The sequence below is a fragment of the Camelus ferus genome, chromosome 5, assembly GCF_009834535.1.
Source record: "Camelus ferus isolate YT-003-E chromosome 5, BCGSAC_Cfer_1.0, whole genome shotgun sequence".
Classification (NCBI taxonomy): Eukaryota; Metazoa; Chordata; class Mammalia; order Artiodactyla; family Camelidae; genus Camelus; species Camelus ferus.
In genome coordinates, this window is record NC_045700.1 from 39,679,745 (window position 1) to 39,697,144 (window position 17,400).

At 34.6% G+C, this 17,400-nt stretch overlaps 1 long non-coding RNA gene across 1 annotated transcript; it reads right to left on the minus strand.

Annotated features, from left to right (window-relative positions):
• Positions 1-245: 245 nt before the first annotated feature.
• Positions 246-16,915, minus strand: LOC116663868. Its single transcript, XR_004320233.1, has 3 exons — positions 16,905-16,915; positions 12,060-12,063; positions 246-394 (listed from the first exon to the last, which is right to left on the minus strand). It is a non-coding gene; the product is annotated as an uncharacterized LOC116663868 (long non-coding RNA).
• Positions 16,916-17,400: the final 485 nt, after the last annotated feature.

A 17,400-nucleotide genomic window follows, 5' to 3' on the forward strand; every position in this document is an offset into this window, starting at 1 on the left:
ACTTTTTATATATGAATGGGTTTACAAATTTGTATTATTTGTATTCTATTTGAACTAAAGAACTATGGCTGTCACCAGATACTCCAAGCTGAACTTTTGCCTGTTCATTTTCTACCGGATTTCCCTGGCAATTTAAACTTGAGATGATTCTGTATATCAGATCAATTTTTTACACACACATAAGGGCATAATAACAACACTATAAAAATTCATTGGCACCACACACTCGATGTGTCTAAGTCAAAACTCAAATTTCTTCCCACATCCCCAAATAAAAAAGCTCTCTAGACCCCTTTTCCCTTTTAATGGTACTGGAAGTCTCAAGTGCACAGACATGAACTCTACACTTAGGATAAGTTTCCAAGTTTTAAAACCACCAGTCTGGTCAGTTCTCCTCCTTTTCCCCCATCTAGATTGCCACAGTCTCCAGGTCTTTCTAGGCGCTTGCAGCGCTGCTACCTGTAAGTGATCATCCACACTACAGTCAGAACAATCTAACACACGACTAATCTAATAATGACACAGCATTACTCCCAGTACACTAAGCATCTCCCTACTGTCCGCAGAACTTCTCAGCTGGGCATTCAAAGGCTCAAAGAGCTGGCCCTTTCTAGAATCACTAAGTTTATTTAATACCATCTCCATTTCACTCTGTATGCCCCTGTAGTGCCAACTTGCTCATGGGTCTGTATCTCATCTTGCTCTTTTATGGTTTTCATTCTGGATCCTGCCTAAAAAGCCCTTTCCAGTTTACTAAACCAGGCTGATTTTATGCAGCCTTTGGAGCTTGTCCCAGACATCATTTTCTCCAGAAACATGTCCTTAAAGTATCTATTCTCTATATTCTCACACTCTAGCTGAACATGTTTCTGTATTCATGGCTACCATCGAATTGAAGTTACATTTACATGCCTATTGCTACCATGAGGTGGCACACTACTTGAGAATAAAGAATGTGCCTTACACAGCATTGTCCTAAGAACATTTTCACTGGGAGAACATTTAAGAAGTACATAATAAATACTTACTAAGATGTATTTAGTAACTGTCTAAATTCATTTACAGTCTGCTTCCTACTTTTATTTTCAATACATTTCCCCCATCAAGTTCCTTCCTATTCCCAAATGTCCCTACTGATCAGTCCTTTAAAACCTTTGTACTTTCCTTCCTCCAAGATGTGTTCAACCCTCTGGCTTAGCTCAACTCTCACTCCTCTCACTGATTCCATTTTCATGATCAAGGTGAGTCCAGTACGTGCTTGAGATGCATGAGCAAAGAGGTCCCCTGGGCTTCCAAATTTCGCCTATGACTGCCCTGGGCAAATTACTCAGAAATGCATTGGTCACCCTTCAAGGTTCTACCCTAAATATTACTGTGCTGTCTTTTAAAATTCACTTTCCTTACTATAGAGTTTAGAAAAAGGTCTAATGAGGCTTTGGCTATTATTTTAAATGTCTTCACCTGTCTAATGTGTCGTAACATTTATTACACTTCAAAGCAGATAAAAATACCCACACAGAATCAGTTTTTATGATGGACAAATAGGAAAATGATAAGGAGAGGATGGAAATGGGGGCTGGGGTGGGAGGCATTGAGAATATAATGACTAAAGAAAAAGTTCTTTTAAATGTGATGATAATTTACTGTAAGTTAGCTGAAACATCATTTTGGATAGGCGTTGAAAAATGTCTACTCATTTAAAAAGCCTCTTACTCATTTTGACTTAGACTGTCCAGCATTTTTTCAAGTTCTATTAAATTCTGGCAATAGTACAACCTTTGTGCCCTAATCTCATTTGTAAACAAACCTGTGTCAACTACATTGTCATTTCTGCTTTATTCCCCAGCATATTGAAAAATATTCATTAATGAATAACCAAAATATTCTAAAGTAGAATACATTCTTTTAACAGAAAGCCCAGGAGATGTGTGGGCATAGCAATAAAGTCCTGGGACCTGCAGTAACTCAATGGAGCCTGTGATTGGCAAGTTTCCTGTTGCTTCTACAATACACCCCAAACATGACATCCTAACTGCTTGACTGTGGCCTTTCATGATTGCGTCACATGAGATAACTTTTTCTTTTCCAAAAGAAATTTCCTTGCTATACTCATTTGTCTATAGGTCCCCCAATGTGGTGATATTCCCTGAAATGACTGCTGATTTCAAAGGAACGAAGGTCTTTTCTGTGAGCATCCATCAAGCTTCCAGTTCTCAAGGAGCCATGAAAATGAGATCCTTTGAGCTCCTGAGTAACTGGAAATTCTTCACACTACATTATTGTTTCAGCAGCTCAAGTAAGGACTTTTATCCTTTGTCTGCTCCTTATTTCTCAAAGAACAGAAATAGAACTGCCAAAATGCCACAAGGGAAGCTATTCTCATTGTCAGGTCAAACCGTAGTCCCATTAATAACACTATTGGAAGTAAGAAGTATCATACAATTATACCAATGATTGTACTTGTTAGAATTTTACTTTTGATTTGAAATAACCATTTTTCCTATTATAAGGGAGTTTTAATTTATTGGTGCTTCCTTATTATTAAGGGAACTCGGAAATTGTGTGCTTTCTTTCTGCCTGGTATTATCCTTAGATAATTGATTTCAGTGACAGGTAAATGCATCCTGTAACTAGAAATTGAATTTTAGGCAATTCCTGGGCTCAGTTTAAGGTCTAGTTCATGTTCCCCTATATGTTATTCTTCAAGTTCTGATTTAATAAGATTCCTCCCCCTCATAGTACAGAAAACAAGTGGAAGAACCCGTCAAAGATGTAAAATTGTCACTATATGCAGATGGTATGATACTGTATATAGAAAATCCTAAAAGCTCCACACAAAAACTGCAAGAGGTGATAAAAGAATTCAACAAGGTAGCAGGATACAAGATTAACATGCAGAAATCAGTAGCACTTCTTTACACTAACAATAAAATATCAGAAAAAGAGAGTAAAGAAACAATCCTTTTTAAAATCCACATCTAAAACAATAAAATACTTAGGAATAAATCTGACCAAGGAGGTGAAAGACTTATATATAAAAAACTACAAAACACTGATTAAGGAAACTAAAGATGACTTGAAGAAATGGAAAGATACCCCATGCTCTTGGATTGGATTGGAAGAATCAATATTGTTAAAATGGCCATAGTACCCAAGGCAATCTACAGATTTAATGACCCCTATCAAATTACCCATGACATTTTTCACAGAACTAGAAAAAGTAATACTAAAATTTATATGGAATCACAAAAGACCCAGAATAGCCAAAGCAGTACTGGAGAAAAAGAATGAAGCTGGAGGAATCACCCTTCCAGACTTCAGACAATACTATAGAGCTAGAGTAGTCAAAATAGAATGGTATCGGCACAAAAACAGGCATATAGATCAATGGAACAGAACAGACGGGCCAGAAAAAATCCCACAGACCTATGGTCAACTCATCTTCAACAAAGGAGGCAAGAATGTACAACGGAGAAAAGACAGTCTCTTCAGCAAGTGGTGTTGGGAAAACTGGACAGTTGCACATAAATCAATGAAGTTAGAACACTCCCTCATACTATACACAAAAATAAACACAAAATGGCTTAAAGATTTAAATATAAAGCAAAAGACTATAAACCTCCTAGAAGAAAACATAGGTAAAATATTTTCTGACATAAATCTTAGCAATGTTCTCCTAGGGCAGTCTACCCAGGCAATAGAAATAAAAACAAAAATAAACAAATGGTACCTAATTAAATTTATTAGCTTTTGCACAGCAAAGGAAACCATAAGCAAAACAAAATGACAACCTATGGAATGGGAGAAAATATTTGCAAATGATATAAATGACAAAGGTTTAATTTCCAGAATATATAAACAACTCATACAACTTAATAACAAAAAACCAGACAACCCAATCCAAAAATTGGCAGAACTAAACAAGCCATTCTCTAATGAAGACATACAAATGGCCGATAGGCACATGAAAAAATGCTCGGTATCAGTAATTATCAGAGAAACGCAAATCAAAACTACAATGAGGTGTCACCTCACACCAGTCAAAACGGCCATCATGCAAAAGTCCACAAGCAATAATTGCTGGAGAAGGTGTGGAGAAAAGGGACCCCTCCTACACTGTTGGTGGGAATGCAGTTTGGTGCAGCTGTTATAGAAAACAGTATGGAGATTCCTCAAAAGACTAAAAATAGACTTACCATATGACCCAGCAATCCTACTCCTAGGGATATTAATAGAGGGAGCTCAATTTCAAAAAGATACATATGCTGCAATAATCATAGCAGCACCATATCCAATAGACAAGACATGGAAACAACCTAAATGTCCATCGGCAGAGGACTGGATAAAGAAGTTGTGGTATATTTATATAATGGAATACTACTCAGCCATAAAAAAGAATAAAATGATGCCATTTGTAGCAACATGGACGGACTTGGAGATAGTCATTCTAAGTGAAGTAAGCCAGAAAGAGAAAGAAAAATACCATGTGATACCACTCATATGTGGAATCTAAAAAAAGAAAAAAGAAGACACTAATCAACTTACCTACAAAACAGAAACAGATTCACAGACATAGTAAACAATCTTATGGTTACTGGGTTGGGGGGAAGGAGATGGGAAGGGATAAATTTGGAAGTTTGAGATTTGCAAATGTTAGCCACTATATATAAAAATAGATTTAAGGAAACAAATTTCTTCTGTATAGCACAGGGAACTATATTCAATATCTTATAATAACATTTAATGAAAAGGAATATGAAAATAAATATATGTATGTATATATATATATATATGACTGGGAAATTATGCTATACATCAGAGATTGACACATTATAACTGACTATACTTCAATTAAAAAAAGAAAAACAAAAACAAAAACAAAAAACAACTCTAACTTATCCCTCTCATGTCCTAGAGAAGCGTTGGCAAACTTTTTCTGTAAAAAATTAGATAGCAAATTATTTTAGCCATTGAGGGTTATACAGTCTCTGTTGCAACAGCACAACTGTGCCATTGTAATGTGAAAGCATTATTTCTTATTAAAAACAGGAAGATGATGTGAACACACAGATATACACGGAGGATGTGATGCATCTACAAGCCAGAGCATGCCTGGAGGCTACCAGAAGTTGGAAGAGGCAAGGGGAGATTCTCCCTTAAAAGCTTCAGACAGAGTATGACCCAGTCAATACCTCAATTTTGTACTTCTAACCTCCAGAGCTGTGAGATGATAAATTTCTGTGGTTTGAAGCCACCCAGTTTGTGGTACCTAGTTATAGCAGCCCTGGAAAACCAATAAGCCCAGTGAGAGTTCAGCTGTGAGCCTGGTAGGACAACTATGCTCTAGAAGCCAAGTCAGAAAACCAGAAGTCTCTCCCTCCATATTGCTCTCTGACTCCCAGTCATCTTCAACCATGGCCTTCTTTGGCTGTACTCAAAGGTCCACGGATACCTTATTTGATTAATAAGTTATCATGGGGCTTTTTGTTTAATTGTGTGTCCCAGAAGTTGCATATACTCACTTCTGCTACATTCAGTGGGAACTAACTTAGTCATAGAACAACAATTAACTGCAAAGAAGGCTGGAAATCCAGGCTATTGTTGCTTTGCCATGTGTTTACTTTGCATTATGGGGTTCATTTAACAAAAGGAAAGTAGGGAAAACAAATAACTTGGAACATTTTTTTGCTATCTCTAATTAAGGAACATATTTTCCCTTTGGACAGGCTTATTTCTAGAAAATTAGGAAAGAAAGGTACCAAAATAAACTTTTTTTTTTTAATATTTAAGATACTGTTTAAAAGAAAATGCAGGAAGAACCAAGAAATTGATACTGTTTGCCTTACATTTTGTTTTATACCAAATGTGCCCTAACCCAAAGAAAGAAGGTTATAGGGTATAAACATATTTCACTGTTGTTTTTATCTGCTTTTCATCAGAACTTTCAGAAGTCTATACAGCTCTTATATTTATTCCACATGGTATGGATGACACTACCCTCTGTTGCCTAGGTTACAATGATGGGCAATCAAAAAAAAATCATATCAGCATGGCCTCAGTAATGGGTTGAACAATGGATCTCCTCAGAATTGTGATCCATGATAAAAACACTCTTGAATATGATAACCAACGAAGGTAATGTGGTCTTGCTATCACACAGAGAGAACCTATCTGGACACAGGCAGAGGTAAGTAGAGCCTGGAGATTAAAAATTATAATCCCAATGGCATCATGTGAACTTCTGGATTCAGCTGTGACTAAGCCAGACATACCCACATTGCCCAGTTTCATAAGCCAATTAATTCTCCTTTAGGCTAAATGAATATAGAATATAATGGCATTCAACTTACCTCTGCTGTCTGAATCTTGTGATGGTTTGTATTGTACTCTAAAACTTCTGAACTGATACTTCTCTGCTGTAAACACTACACATACAATCTTATGATGCCAGTATGCCCCTCCTCAATGCTTTTCTTCACTTAGATCACTCTTCTTAGTTGATTTTGAGCAACACCAACAAGGATTCTGCATGATTTTACTCTCTGTAACATACTAAGGATATTGACTAACATCAATATAGATTTACTCTCATAATTGTAAAAGAGCTTTCTTTAGATTGTAATTTGGTAAGATGCTATCAGCATATACTGAGGGATAGCATAAGAAATAGTCATATGAAATGGGTTACTCTACTCCCTGTAAGATGTGAATGCAGACAATATCCCCTAAGTTAAACAGGGCCTGCTCAATGGAGACCCAGAGGAAGAAGTCTATCTTGTGTTATCAGCATCTCTGTGTTGCCAAGGCAACTAGATTATTTTTAGGTTATGAATATTATGAATTATGTAACTCATGTGTTTATTTTTCCTTACAGGTTACTTGGAAGCTTAAAGCCAATGTGTGAGCCATCTCTACTAGGATAGCAAACTCACTCTGCATTTCGTGCACTAGCATCACCCACAAATTCAATTTTTTTCTTTGTCCTAATTTACTCAAATTTGAAAGTTCTTTTACGTTATTTTGTAAGGATCTTCACACATGGCTTTAAATTCCTCTTTTGGAAACAGAGTAAAGAGTAAACAAACATTTTATCTTATTATTTATGCAGTAATAAACTATTATAATGCATTATATAAGCGAATATGTCATTAACATAATTGGGAATCACCCTTGATCAGATATCACTGATGCCTCTATTAGTTTATAACTTTGTATTTTGGGTTTACTATTCCAGACAAACTGCTTATGTCTCATCATGAGTGTGCTATAGCAACAGTGAAAGTGAGGGATAGAATTTTGAATATTACATTTTTATCAGGGATTCACTGCAACTTTGACGGCTTGGTTATACTGGATGGACACAATGTTTAATACAATACAATGTTTTCACTAAACAGAGGATGAAAATTTTGAAGACATGGGCATTAGTCATAAAATTATTTTTAATTGGAAAAGGAAATCACAAGCTACTGTCAAACAGAAGAGTGATATAGAATATTATAGTACAGTTTCTGAAATTGGCATCTAAATTATTAAATATACAAGTTTTCCCCTGACTTCTGTTATTTATTTTTTCTAATTTCTCTAAGTAAGATACATGTGATACAACTCTAAAAAAGACATTATTTTCTGCATACCACTTACATATTCCCTATTATATGTTGAGCAATTTTCCAGTTGGCTTGCAATTCTCCCTGTTCTTGATTGCTTAATTTTATACCCTATTCCATCTACATTGACAGCAATACTGAAGGCAGGCTAACATTTACAAGATGCAAATGAGAATAGCAACTCATGCCCTAACTAGAACTCAGTTAATTAATATTTATTTGGACAGCCTTACCATCAGTTTGTTGATATAATATTTAAAACAATACTGATCCAAAATAAGTTAAAATAGATTGGACATACAGAATCGAACATAAAATCATTGAATGAATTTTTTGCTTTTTCTCTCATTGCTTAACTGGTGCCTTCAAGCAATGGGTTCATGGGAAGTACAACCAAACTATTCTCTCATGGAAGCACCTTTCCTGGAGTAGAGAAAAGATGCATGATATAAGCAAAGATGACATAAACAAGGAAATCCTTGTAATGCCCCTCAGTTCAAAGCACTGTTCTTAAGTAATGCAAAAAACACTATGTTTGATAAACCCACTTGAAGGCAGCAATGTTGCATTATACTATTTCGCAGACCTTAGTAGCACACACTACAGTGGTCTGTACATCCTAGGTACTATGATGTATAAGAACTTTTAGCTTTTGAGATAAAAACACCACCCCAGAAGTTCCTCCTTTTATCGAATCAACAAGTGATAATGAACTACTTTGTATGTGTCGATGTGGGAGAGACAATGAATGACATGACAGGTGAGGATCCTGGCATTATGGAATTCAGATGCTTCGTGACAAAGCAGCACTGAAAACAATGTTGAGGTGAGGTTTGGGCTATGAGAAAGAACAGGGGTCTTCTTTCTTTTCATAGAGAATCTTAGCATAGGCTGTGTGGGGCAGGACGAACTAAATAAAATAAAGATGAAACTCAATATCCAGAGGACAGTTTATAATGAGAAAATGAAGCAATATTAAATATTGAGAAAAACAGCTTGGAAATATGGAAAGCATACATATATTCTACCTAATCTCAGATTGCATAATTAATCTTGGATCTTTTGCATTGTCAAAAATACTACATAATTATATAATGTCCAGGAAAAGATTGTATACCTTATGAACAATCAATCAAGAGTTATAATGAGAGTGTTATGTACAGCTAATAAATAATAATGATAAAGAAGAAAAACTGAGATGAAAAATACTCTATTCCATGCTTTCTGCACTTTATAAGATAAATTCATATATGATTAAATTGAAATAAATTCCAGATATTTAGAGAAATGCTACAAATATCTTTCTCCTTCTAGTAGTAATCTGTTATTTTCCTGAAAATCCATAGATAGACCCCAAGAAATCTAAATATCTTCACGATAGAAAATATAATATTGACACAGTCAAATTTCCAAACTAATAAGCAGTAGAAAAATGCCAGTCTTGTTCTCACTAAACCATACTCCCAGCTTCAGAAAGCAGTAACAATTCAATCACTGGGCTACTTCAATGACATTGAAAAGAAGCAATGAAATCATTCTACCTCATAATTCAATGATATAATTCTTACCAGAGAATTTAAAATGGATTTTATACACTTAAAGGTACATTTTTATTTTTATTAAATATATTTTATATATTACCAGAGGGAAAAGCTAAACAGCTCTGATAGCATTGTAACTGACAAAAAGCCTGAACTCAAGCAAAAAAAAAAAAAAAGCAAATTTCAAACTCTATTTTATATTTTAATAGGATCAGTTAGCAAGTTTAAATTCCCTCTGCTCATTGTGCTTTCAAGTTACAAATGAGATCTGAAACCATAAAGTAAAAGCAGGAAGAAAATTATTTTCAGATTCTCCGTTGCTGGAGAAAATATATACACTGGGTTATAAGAAGAAATGACCTTTATCTGCCAAAGTAATCTGAATATATTTCATACACATTTTTGAATAGTCTACAAGAAAGCAAATTATGTGAGATAAAGTTGTTAAAATAAAAGTTAAATGAGACAAAAATGTCACTTGCTTTAAAATGTAATGCTACAGAAATAAACTAATGCAATGTAACCAGTTATAAACATGCAGAAAGGATCCTTTTTATATTTGTCTATTTCTATGACTTAGTAAGAAGCACACAGTACTGCTTGCTGTACCATAAGATACCCCAGTATCGTCGTATATAAGACCTTCAGATTTAACCTGACCTCTTCAGAATGGATAGCCACACTACAGTATGTTAGGAGACCTTTTTGATACCACTTTGATAATTCTTTGCAAACCTCCATTAGAAACAGAGAAAGCCACTTCAAGAGTGTGCACTTACAGCTTACTGTTTACCTATACACTCATAAGATCAAAACCCCTGGTCTTACTGTTTTTGTTAACAAGGAGCAGTAAAAGTCTTCCCACATACTGAGTTTTGGTTTCCATTTTACAATCTGAGATGACAGACGCACAAAAATGATGAGAAAACTGTGGGGAGGCTTCCAGAAGATTGATTCTCTCATCAGCTGATTCTTTTCTAGTTAGTCTTTTATTGACTACAAAGGTATAGCCAATGCAGAAAAGGAAAACCAGACTGCCCTGTTTAATCCTGAGGGCATTGGCAAAAGGTGATCACTTTTTGAGAAAACAGAGGCCTACAAGGAAATCAGCACACTGTATGAGCCGTTAAGCTGATTTAAACACACAAGGGATGCCTGGGGTTGAGCGCAAGATCTCTGAGGTGTGAGATGAGAATGAAACCATTCCACAGACTAATATTACTGAGCTTTAGTAGCAGGTGGTACAGTTGATCAGTCAGGAACCTGTCATTTGGAGAATAGGCCAATATATCTGAGAGACAAGAAAAATTCTTCATTTTTTTCCCTCCTTCTCACCAAGGGTAAAAGTATTGCAATTTTGAACTTTTGGCAATTATCAACTACAAGATATCACGATTTATGCACCCTTAAGAATTAAGCAAAACCAAAGCATAGCTCAATTTTCTGATGTTTGTGTAAGACTGCAAATGATAAAAACCCATAGTGACTGAACCAAATATTTAGTTCTGATTGAAGTCCATCTCGAATTAAATCTTTACATGCTATCAGCATAATCCACAATCCAGACAGCCCAGTAAAAATCCACATGGAGTTTTCTTAGCTAGAGAAAAAAGTAAAAATTAACACTTCCCTTTTTGTTTTGCTGATTTTGTGGTTTGGATGGTCAGTTTTCCTCATGGCATGTCATCACTTAAATGCAATTTGACACTTCCTACTTGCTGATTGGAGTCTTAGAAAGAGGGTGAAATGTTAAAGTGTGTTATTAGCTTATATTTGAAAGGCTATATATGATCCTATCATTCTCCATTTGCTAATTCCTGCAGACAATTCAGCACCAATTCAAGACTGCAGTGACAAATTAAATAAAGCATAGTAAATGAAATACTTAAAGTTTTACAAGAGTATTTTTTTTACTACAACTAATTCTGTGCTATGAATGTTTAGATTTACAATATAAGTTAATAAGGATGTTATTAAGATGTTTTATTAAAACAAATACCACCTATTTCAAATGCACCTAGTTTCAAACGTGCGATATCCTGAACTGAGAAAATACAACATTTGATTTTCCTTTTATTTAAAATGGGTGTTAACCATAGCATTCCCAGATACAGCAGTCACCTTTCCAAGTAACCTTTCATGACAATGAATAGTATTAATGATTATGCCAACAATTATTTTTTAAGTATCCACCAGATGTCTTGTAATTTCCTCAGTTCTAGGAGATGATGTGGTTGTGGGTTTCTGTTTGTATGGATTTTTTGTTTTTGTAGTTTACAGTCAATAATCAAAAAGTTGAATGAAATTTGTTTTATCAAATCACCTATTTACCTCTTAACTAGAATCTTTTCAATAATCGATCATGAAATAACACACCACAAAATATAATAAAGATATATATACCAGAAATAACTTTGCAAAGGATAAATTCTTAGAACTTTAACCTATTAAGTTTTACAGATTTTTTGAAAACAGATTTGCAATATACTGACTTCTCATTACATCTCCAACTCTTCAGTCTGAACTTTGACATAATGCTTACATACATGAGCTCAAATCATGAAACTATCCTCTCTGACTACAATCCTCCCTTTTTATGCCTCTCACATACCCTTACATCTCCTGATTTTATACTGTCCCCAGTCCATTCAAACCTGCCTATTGTAAAACCCAAACAGCTCCCTTATGTCCTCATTTATCTCCCCATCTCTGGTTAGCCACAACCAAGATCTATCTTCATGCTAAAGATGATGTCTACAGATTTCTGACTGTCATAAAATGGCCAAGAAGCACATATACACAGAATGATAGACAGTAGTCATAGGGGCAAACTCAAGGACCAGGCATCATGGCAGGTGCTCAGGTCCAGTTGCCCAACCACACATAGAGCACCGAAATTTGTCAAGACCAGACTTCAGTCTCTTGGTGAGGATCACAGACCCTTGGACTGTGGAACCTTTAAAATGCAAGATCAGGGAAGCACCACCCCTCCACAGGCATGATCAGGAATCAGGATACAACAATAATATGACGTGCCAGATACGGACTCCAACCTTAACCTTAACCTTGCAGTACTAGCCCCTCCTCGACACAATCATGGGATCAGTGAATAGCCATGCTGTCTAAGTTGTGTCATATGACTGGCTCTCAGACTTTACAAGAGAGAAAATACCAGTCCTTTCACTGGTGGGTAATGGAGCTGGGGGCCAAGTCTCATAAAGGAGACTTCACCATATAGCAAGTGCAGTTTATCAGCCTTCAGGACTGATGAAGCACCAGCCCCTTCCCAGGACAATGAGGGGCTGGGGTCCAAGTCTTGTCACTGACCATGATCAGTTGCCTGAAGCATTAGGTCACAGCTGATTTCCATGGAATTTTGTACTAAGCCAGTGCCTTCTCTGGGGAGCCAGGATACAGGGAATAAGTCTTAAAAACGTTAACTTTTACCTCTCAGGAATTAGACAAAATGAAATAGAAGTTCTAGTAGTTTATTTTCATATCCCAATTTTTACTTTTTCTGGAGTTCGTATTTTCTCTAATCCTGCGTTACTTGCTGTCTCAACTCCTGCTCCCTCTTTGCCAAGCATTGCTGGGAAAGTGAATAGATTAAGTTTACTTACTCCAATATAAGTTGGGTGCTTAATTGCCCTTTTAAACAACTTGTTTAATTTCTTTAATATCAATTTCCTTCAATGTCGATCACAAATTTCCCTCTGTGCAGACTTTCATTCTCGGGAGAAATTTTGCTGTTATAAATTACAGAATCTTAGAAAATGAGTATCTTCAATGTTTATATTCCAAACTAAATATTTCTCCATATTCAATTATTCTTTTCCCTGTTTTATTCTTTCTGTATTAGAATACAATCCTTTTCCCCTCTGGCTCTATATTCTATTAGTGCTCCATTAGTTATCTATTAGTTATCCCATTAGATATCTATGCCTTCAATTTCTTATTTATATTTTCCCCCTCCACATGTTTCAATGAATCAAAATATAATTTAATAAAATATTTCTATTTGTCCTCCAGCTATCTTTGCTCCATAGCATTCCTTTCATTGCAAATTTCTTAAAAGTCTTTCTCTTTGCCTTGATGTTTTACCCATTCACTCATGTCTTATTTCCTATTAACCAGGGTTCTACCACCAAAAATGCTTCATCTGAGATCTACAACATCAGCAGTTACTAACGAGGGAAAAATCTGTTAAGTGCTTTATCAATATGAGAGATTATTATCATATACCCTCAAATTTTTAATTTTCTTCATGTCTCTGATTTCTCCTGGTTTATTTTAGCTGAACCCCAGATCAGAGCAGGTCTTTTATATTTAAAAATCTTTTTATCCCCTATATTATCATATTTAGCCTTACTCACACTGAATAAAGGTATTTAAAGAATTAACAAGGACATAAGCAAATTAAAGTGATGAATCCAATGCATTCAATTGCAGTAGCATAAAAATGGTATGTACACATGTATGTATTTAGTCTCCTTTTCCTTCACACGTTATGGCTCATTATGAGTCATATGAATCTGTAAAAGAAAATTATATATATGTATATATTTTGAACTATGGTTTTGAAAATGAGCTTGGCCAACTGCATATTTGAGTTGCTTTACATTAGAATTAATTAATTCTTTATGGTGTTTTAGGTGTTTTGTGAAATAAAGTCTGAATGATTCCTCTCTAACACTGTGGCAGTTTTTGCTTTCAGCTATGCATATATTATATATGACATGCATATTTAATGTAAATACCTCACACAGAGATGAAAAAGTATGACTGTACAATTTACCACTTATCTTCAGGAGCGGGAGTTAAGAGACATTTTACTTTTAAAAGAAATTACTTGGATTAAAGATAGACATAGCTTCTCACTACCAAAACAAATGTAATGGTGAAAAAGGAAACCCCTAGAAAATGTAGACATACAATGGAATTGACGGATAGAATAAAAGCCTTGTTTATCTACACTACCAAAAGATATATTTCAATATTCCCTTTGCCAAATCGGAAAAAGAGGACTCAGAGAAGAAATTTTATTTCTCAGGCTCTAAAGACAGAAAGGAAAATTCTGTGTAAGAATACATAAATTATAAATGACATTTAACAGATACCACAGGTGAAAGTGCCTTCAGTGCACTATTTCCAATTTGCTTAGACAACTTGAAAGTAAAATATCAAGATAAGTGCACGTAACTTGCCCCAGAATGGCCAGGCTTTAAAGAGAAACAGTATTTTCTGATTTAACTTATTACTATTGATTCACAAGGGAGAAGTTGCATTCAAATATATATTTTCAAAATAAAACATCATAGACTAAAACCATCAAAATACACTGAAACTATGTTTAAGTAAAAAAAGAAAAATGAGACTACAACTATCATAATTCACTTGCAAGCATATCCATTTCAGTTCACCCTGGCAGCCTAAAATACATATAATTTGTTTCTTTTAATGTACACTTGTTAAAAATCCAATTAAAGTCAATTGTGAGAAGAAAAAGGGATCTATTAAATATTTATTTTTACACTATATTCAAGGTTCTTTTGTCTCTCATTCCCAGTTGTAACCTTCTCAATTAGACATCTCAATCACCTACTATATAACACAAGCGTAATTACTGGCTTATCTCCTTCAGTTTTGCTTTTCATGCCCCGCCTCAGTGCAGCTGGCACTGAGCCATAGTTATACACTGGGAAAACTACCAGCTGGAAGGACTCTGCCGTACATCTCACAGGTAAGTTGTTGTTTTTTTTTTTTTTTCACTACAGGGGAGTTTTTAATAGAGCCCTATTGCAAAGTTACACAAGTATTGCTAAGCAAGGGGTTCAAAGAAGTTGGGTTCTCACTCATTTTGCACATCTTTTCTTCCAAACCAGAATGGAGTTCAGTCTCTATAGTGCGAAATCAAGTGAAATTTAGGATGTTCTTTGAATAATTCACTATATGAAGCTGCAAATCTAGACTATTAACTATCTCTGTAATATTCTGGTTTGTCTAGTTCTAAATACACTATTTTCATCTACTTATGTACTGACCTGACTGGATACTTTTTTTTTTTGCAGAATGTTTATATTATTTTTATAAGAAAGGATATGAGGCCTGAATAAAGTTTTCAAAATAACACTCTAAATCCAAAGCCACACAATGAAGAAGTTTAACTACAATAAAGACAGAAAAAACTGTTATCAGACAAATACAAACAAAAATAATCTAGGCAGAAGTCTTAATATCTGAAGAAATCAAGCTTAAGGCAAAATAATATAAAAAAGAAGGTAAGATGCTGTATTCTGATAAAAGGAAAAACAAAAGGGAATATACAGCATTATGACATACTAACCTACACAGTTTACTATATAGCCTCATAATATATTAAGCAACTAAAAAGAACTGTAGAAAGAAACCACTGTAGCTGGTGATTTTAACACATGCCATGCAGATACAAAGAAAGCAACCAAGACAGAACTATATGCATAGACATCGAAAGTCTGATGATAGAACAATTAATAAGATTGAGTTAACAGATTACATATAGAACTCTGCATCCACAGGTAAAGAATGCATATTGCTTTTGAGCATATACAGAGCATTTTCAAAAATAAATCATATATTCAATCATGAAGGCAGCAGCAATAAATCCCAAAAGATGATATGATGCACCTGTTCTCAGTCCTCAGTGTAACAAAATTCTAAATTAATGACAGAAAGATAATTTTAATTTCCTATATATTGGAAAATTAATTAACATGTCATTAATTTCTGGTTCAAAAGAAAATGACAGGAGATTTTAAGAAATATTTTAGAAGTTCATGACAATGAAAACAGCATATTAAAACATGTGGGACGCAGTTGAAACAGTACTTAGAGTGAAATTTATATTTAAATGTGTATATCAGGAAATAAGGAAGATTAAATATAAACAAACTCAATGTTTAATGAAAGAGTTTGCAGAATAGTAACACCTAAAGAAACAAAGAAAATAACAAAGGGAAGGGAAGAAATTGATTAAATTGAGAATAAAAATAGTTAAATAACAAAAGTTATTTTTTAAAAAGATTAATAAAAAATAATTTAGAAAGACTGACCAAGAAGAAAGAGGGAAGATGTAAATAAACACAATGCAGAACAGAAAGGGGAAATAAGACACAAAAGAGGTTTTAAAAATTTAAAGTATTATGAAACTACACTAATAAATTTGAAAATGTATATGAAATGGATATATTTCTAGAAAATTATAGAATGACAAAATTGACAAAAGATAAAATAAAGCACTGAATAGACCACTAAATTTTATAGAAATTTACGTTAACCAATACTCTTTTTCCAAAACTCTAGGTCTAGGTAATTTGACAGGTCATTTCTACCAAATATTCAATGAATAGCTAATTTCTGTCATATATGTATGTATGTGTGTGTGTGTGTGTGTGTGTGTGTGTGTGTGTGTATAATTCACATAATGTATATGTAGCATTTTAGAAAATGAAAAAGGGGCAATAATACCTACCTTATTTATGGGGCTACTGTAATACTAAGTAAAAATCATGAGTCCATTTTACTTATACACATTCAAACAAAATTCCTAAAGAAAATATTGCCTAACTAGAAATGCAAGAAAGTATGTCATGATCAAGTACAGTATACTACAGAAATGCACAGATGTTTCAACATCCAAAATGTGTATTTTACCATATTATGGTTAAGGAAAAAAATGTGATTTTCTTGAGTGATGACTTAAAAAAATTTAGCAAACTGGGAAGAGCAGGAAACTCTCTTAAAGAGTAGGTAAACAGAAGTGTTAGTTACCTATTACTGCACAACATATTACTTCAAAGCTTGGCAGCTTAAAGCAACAATCATTGATCATCTCACATTTTCTGTGAATCAAGAAAGTGGATACAGATGAGCTGAGTAGTTCTGCCTCAGTGTATCTCATAAGGCTACTGTCAAGATATTGGCCAGGGTTGTCATCTCAAAGTTCCACTGAAGGAGGATCCTCTTTCAAACTCACACCCATGTTGGAGAACCCCTTCCAAGCTCATTCACATGACTTGACTGACCATGGAAGATCACTTCCAAGTTCACTTATGTGGGCTTCTCCATAGAGCTGCCTCATGGCATTGCAGCTGACTTGCCCCAGAGTAAGCAAAAGAGTGCACCCAAGACAAAATCAACAGTCTTTTTTACAACCTAATCTTGGAAGTAAAATTCTATCACTTCTACTACATTTTGTTCATTATAAGTGAATA